This window comes from Grammomys surdaster, unplaced genomic scaffold (assembly GCF_004785775.1).
Source record: "Grammomys surdaster isolate TR1022 unplaced genomic scaffold, NIH_TR_1.0 233, whole genome shotgun sequence".
Classification (NCBI taxonomy): Eukaryota; Metazoa; Chordata; class Mammalia; order Rodentia; family Muridae; genus Grammomys; species Grammomys surdaster.
This window is the reverse complement of record NW_021604678.1, coordinates 1,400,694-1,406,617: the sequence shown is the minus strand read 5'-3', so window position 1 is coordinate 1,406,617 and position 5,924 is coordinate 1,400,694. Positions and strand designations below refer to the sequence as shown.

Sequence of the window (5,924 nt, the reverse complement as noted above, 5' to 3'; positions counted from 1 at the left end):
GCCCTGTGCCATGACTGGGGCCCTGTGTCATGGCTGCACCTTCAGTCTGCACAGCACTCGGAGCATGTGAGCAGCTGTGAATAGAGTAATTCCACAGGAGCGCGCTGTCATTTATTTTTCTGTACAAAGCTCGGGGTTCCATCCCCAGCAGCACACTATTTTATGGGTTTTGTATGCTGGAGGCACCAGAGCTGAGAATGGTGAAAGAAGCCAAAGTAGCTCGTTGTGGGTCCAAAATGTCAATTAGACTACAAAATCCTCAGCTGAAAATAGGTGTGTTTGGAAACTGCTTTCAAACATACAAGTTCAAGTCAGAGATTTTTCAGTGTTACCCGGTGTTTCCACTCATTTTACCAAGATTCACCATATATGTGTGTGTGTGTGTGTGTGTGTGTGTGTGTATTTAAAAAGGTAAACATAAGAGAAACAATGGTCCTCAAAATATACAGATTTTTAACTTTCTGTTCTCTACTTTAATTAGCTCGTGAGATTGAAATGTACTCAAACTAGCCTGCTCAAAACAGTTGAAGTTCAATGTGAAAGCCGGTAGGGAGCAACTAACACACAAGCTCTGTTCTAAAGGACAGCTTCCTTCTCCTCAAACAATATGCAGCAAGCCCTCTTACTCAAATCGGCAGCACCGTGTCTCAACACAAGATTATGTAATGCAGTAAATAATCTCAATATGCTGAAGAGACAAATGGATTTTGTTCGCCTTGACTGATGCAGCTTCCCTCCCGGGAGTCTGTAGGCCGCTCGCCCCACAAGCCCTCCCCTCCTCGCTCAGGAGAAGGCGCAGTAACAGATGCCTGTGTGGTGGGAGCTCCTTGGCATGCCCGCAGCAAGGAGGGCACTGTGTTCCTTCCTAGTCGCTACTGGACACTTCTGCACGTCTCTATGCAAGACTGACACCATGGCAAGCAAGAGCTTTGGAAGAACTCTTACAGGAAGCGGGGGTGGGGGCACGACAGGGATGAGGCCCTCTCCGCATGGATGTGTTTGCTTCTCACGCAAATTGACTGCAGCCATTGCCAGCAGCCCATTTTTCTGACCAGCAACCAAAGATTTGCTTGGCTTACTCACAGCAATTCCACTCCAGATCCGGCCTCTAGCTACAGATAGGACCTATGGTCAGCTCTGGAGCAAGAAGAAAACGCGCCTGACCTGGTGCTTAACAAACAAGGAAACCACTTGCTCTTCATCTTGTCATCAAGATGGAAAGCCTTCGTGGTTAAGCTCATACTCAAAGAGGCAGGGTCATTTACATGAGGCTACAATATAACTTTTAATACATGTATGTGCCTTTGATCACTTACATTAGGCAAGTCTCCGTGGCTTCTGATATTCCTATAGCACACACTGACAGTGAATAAGTTTTGCTGTAGATTTAAATAACACTGTTCTATAGCATTCATATCACCTCTCAGTTTCTTTTAACCTTGAAACATCTTGACCACGTACTATGAAACCATAGTACAAGCTGCAGATGCACCAGACAATGAGAGAAGACACTCAGTCCCTCCCTGTGGGATTGGTTTGTAATCACCCCTTCCAGCATGCAAACATACCCCCTCCCCCAGCAGATGCTGTTTTGGGGGGACAGCAAGCAGGAAGCTGGAGGCAGCTGAATTTGCCAGTCCCCAGGTAGTTTCGGCTCTCCTGTCACTAGGAGCCTCTTTACAACTGCAAAGATTTTGCCCTGAAAATGAAAGCTGCTAATGACCCGAGGGAAGGAGAAGCCAATAAGGAAGCTGGAAACTCATACTTAAGGTCAAATCATCTTTCTCATCTGCTTTTCTAGTCCTATTGTGAGGAAAGAGACAATCCTTTCTGGTCTAAGTAGATTCACTGAACAATACTCTTGTGCCAATTTGAAAGGTAAGACCAAGGTTGGTCGGTTTGTTTGTTTGTTTGTTTGTTTAAAGAAAGGAAACACACACTAGAAGCAGCAAGACTGTTACATCACACTCTTTAGCCCTAAATCCCCATCATTCCAAAGTGGAGTTGGAAGCTCGTGAATTCATTCATGAGCATGGCTCCTGTGCATATGTGCTCCCTGAGGACAGCCTTCTTCTGAAGCCTCTCTGAGAGAAGTGGCTACTACCGCAACCATTTTAAATATGTTGATCAGTATTCTGCAAACCCATCCAGGATTGACAAGAGCAGCGTTAGAAAGAGGCAGGACTTGAGCAGGTAATGCCTGGTAACAGCAACCTTCCTTGACTCCCAGCTGTGGCCTGTCCCATATGACTTAGCCTGTGTTCATGAAAGTTATCTCTGTCACGCAGACACATCACTCTGCAGCAAAAGCAGACCATGTAAACAACCTTGTGGCTGCTCCAAAACCTGCTGTCCTGGGGTAAGCCATTCCTTCCTGTGGCCAAATTGCAATGCCCTTGAAAGTTATCTGTAAAAGGGAGTCAAAGCAGCACCTTGGTCCCTCTATTTAAATGTTGGAAGGAACATCTATATAATATATATATGTATATGATATATATACATATATATATGATATATATGATATATGTATCACATATCATAACCTGATTTATTTGGAGGTTTATTCTCTGAAGAACAAACACATAAATTCTGATAACTGTATCATCCCGCTCTTTTCCAACGGCAGCTTTTTCTTTTCTTTATGAAAATGCTCTGACATTTCTAGGGGACACAGTATCTCAGCACTGAATACCTGGGAACCTTGCCATAGAAAAATGCTGCCTGCTCTGACTGGGAGATCACTTTCTTAAAGGGACCTTCACCTAGGTGGCTGCAGTGCCAGTGTTTGCTCCTTTCCCTAGCTGGTCCCTGTTCCTGTCTGCAGCCCAAATTTAGCTCCAGATCTTTCTACAAGAAGAACATAGTTTCTAATATATTTGTAAATACCTCTAAACTGTATGACTATATTCTAGAATATTTAAAGTTAAACCGGTCTGGAAATAAATATTTATGTTTACTAATGACATTTTTGAATGTTTTATGAGACCCATAGCATTTCTCAGATAAAGTGAGATCCAGCCTCTATCTATCTATCTATCTATCTATCTATCTATCCCTCTCCCCCCTCTCTCTCCACCCTCGTGTGTGTTTCTCTTACTCTGCCAAGTCATAATAATAATGGTCTGTCCCACCTTCTAGAATTCTTCACTCCAAACAGAAAGGTTTCAGCCTCTATCTGAGAAGAGATGCTTTGCCAGAGAGAAACGCCAGTCTTGCTGCCTCAGAGATAGTAAGCTTCGCTTGGTTAAACCGGCTCTCTAATACCATCACTTCCTACTTTCTCATGCTCTCTCCCATCCCACCAAGAGCGATGACAGATATCATCCACCCTCCCAAACCAGATTAGAACCCAGAATGAGCAAGGAGTCACCTACCATTCCGTGCCTGAGAACTAGGATCCTGGTCCAGCTGTTTGCCTCAGAAATCCTTCCTACTGGGTTTTCATTAGCCACATTCCAAACCGGAATAAGGAGGAGAATCTTTGGAGGTGTAGAGATTGTTTAAAAATAATAACAGACAGGTGATTTTCAAGAAGACCCAATCTTTAGCTCACTCAAGCCCCTAGGAATTGAGGAGTGAGGAAGAAAAAGGAAATTTGTAAAAATGAAAATAAAAAAAAGGGTAAGCATATAAGAAGCACCACCCACCCCCATAAAAATAAACGGAGACGAGGAGGCTTAAGAGAAGAGAGAGCGGCTTGCTGAATCACCCTCTCACTGCCTGGAAACCATTGTGCAGCGGGAGGCTGCCTGTACCATTGTGGAACCTACCAGAGGAGACTGACAGAGGGCTTGGGGAATGGGGTTGCTATGGCAACTGAAAGGAGCACACATGACGTCAAAGCCCAGAGAGGTCTAGGGAGGGGTAGGAGGAGGGAAGAGAAAAAGGAAAAAGTCTATCTGCGGCTACAGCTACCTCGTTTTCTGGCAAAATGGGAAGCAGGCTTCGGAATGTAAAGGAACGGGAACGTGGCAACCAAGATCAGCGAATTCAGCGCTGCGGGCGACGGGGGAGGGGGGGCGGGGGGGGGAAGATTCTGCACAAAGCCAAGGAGCATCCTCTTCGCCTATCCAGCTCTGCACAGCACCAAGGACAGATCGGAAAGCCATTGGGAAGCCAGTCACCCTTGCTTTTCAACTACCTCAGCTTTTTGCAAACAGCGAAGAAAGGCAGAGGTGTACCATCTCTCTGAATGTCAAAACAAACAAGAGATGGGCTCAACCTCAGAAGAGATGCAAGATTGGTCCTGCGTCCGGACCACAGAGGTCATTTATCCAATTCCATTTCTTCTCGGGCTCCCTATTTAAAAAAAAAAAAAAACCTGCATAAATATTCACTAAAGCAAACTCGCTAAACTCATGTTTATATTGCAGTTTAAGGTAGAAGGAAACTACTGACTATTTGAGTTAATAAATTAGAGCAACTGGTACTCGTTTTCTGGTTTCAGAAAATTCCATGCCATGGGAAACTAATGTAAAATGCATTTACTACTTATCTCATTTTTAAGCAATATTTCTGACTTCGCTATTTTATATATATATATATATATATATATATATATATATATATATATATATTTGATGCAATGATCCCTAGAGTACTTTCACTATTAAAATGTTTACCAAAACAATTTTCACCTTATTTCACATAGGGCATCATTTCAATACATATTTTGAAAATAATCTTAGCCTTTGTATTTCTCAAGCTACAGAGTAAGATCCAATGCTGGTTTTTCTCAAACACCTTGTAGATGGGTTTCCATCTGTTGAACCAAGTAGTGCTAAAACACATATTTCCACACCGTGCCTTGGAACTGGCCCACTGACTTGAACAAGGAGCTTCTGTTGTAGGGTAAGGAAGAAGATAAAATGGGTGTAAAGCCAGCAGAGATGGCAGACCCTGCGACACATCATGAAATCCTGGGGAACCACATCATATTTGCAGTTTCTGCGCTGTTTTACCCAGGAAGAACATCAGGAAATGGAAAGTTGTGTGTGTTTTCACTCTAGAACGCCCAACACGTTTCTGGTGATTTCTTTGTTCTGAATTCAAGTCCCATAAGAAGCAGTAGCTGACGACTAATCTTTACCCTCCACTTGGGTCCACTTGTACATGATGACTCCCTACTATAAAACTACGGATGGGCAGCCAAACAGCGTCACAATAGACAGCTGTTAAATGATTGGTCTGAAAGTCCATTCTTTCCTCTGCTCCTCTCCCCACATTTTCTGTGCTAGGAACTGGGTGTCAAGGTCTCGACATACTCAGCAAGCCTCTGCCACCAGCAGCATCCCCAACTTGTTTTCATAGCAAAAGCCAATCACTCAAGGCTGACAAGGAGACCCTGCACTTCAGCTCTTACCTTGCGCTATGAACAAATACTAAATGAATAGAAGTTGTATACCAGAACATGAGGGTTAAAAATCTGTAAAGCTAGTAAAATAATGTGTCTTCTTAACTAAAAAAGAATTAAATTTCTGATCTTGAAGTAGAGTAAGATTTCTTAGGGCAAATAAATGTATTTGCTCTGAAAAAAAAAAGAAAAGAGAAACATACTTCATCAACGTTAAAAGCTTTAACTTACCCATAGTCATCAGTGAGAAGGCAGATTAGAAGAAAATATTGACATGCCTGTGAAAATATACTCAATGTATACAAATTCCTGATCACATGTGCATTTAAAATCCAGCAATGAAAACAAAGATACATGATGAGTAAGAAGCCTTCAGCAGACACCTGAGGAAGGCTTATTAATGGTCTCTGCATACAAGAAAAGGCACCCAACATGACTAGTCATTAGGAAACAATGCTAATTAAATCCACAAAGAAATTCCACTCCATGCCTACAAAAATTTTATCCATACAAAAATGGGTGAAATCAAAAGCAGCCATACTGGAAGGGCTATGACAAGACAGAGCCCTCT

At 42.9% G+C, this 5,924-nt stretch overlaps 1 protein-coding gene across 8 annotated transcripts in view; it reads right to left on the bottom strand.

The window, feature by feature from the left end:
- The window catches only part of Mapk10 (mitogen-activated protein kinase 10), a 285,181-nt gene extending 281,482 nt beyond the window's left edge, over positions 1 to 3,699 (bottom strand). For all 8 annotated transcript variants that reach the window (XM_028773649.1, XM_028773650.1, XM_028773646.1 and 5 more), the window contains exon 1: positions 3,375 to 3,699. The gene's annotated coding sequence lies outside the window, so the exon portion shown is untranslated. The remainder of the gene's footprint in view (positions 1 to 3,374) is intronic.
- Positions 3,700 to 5,924: the final 2,225 nt, after the last annotated feature.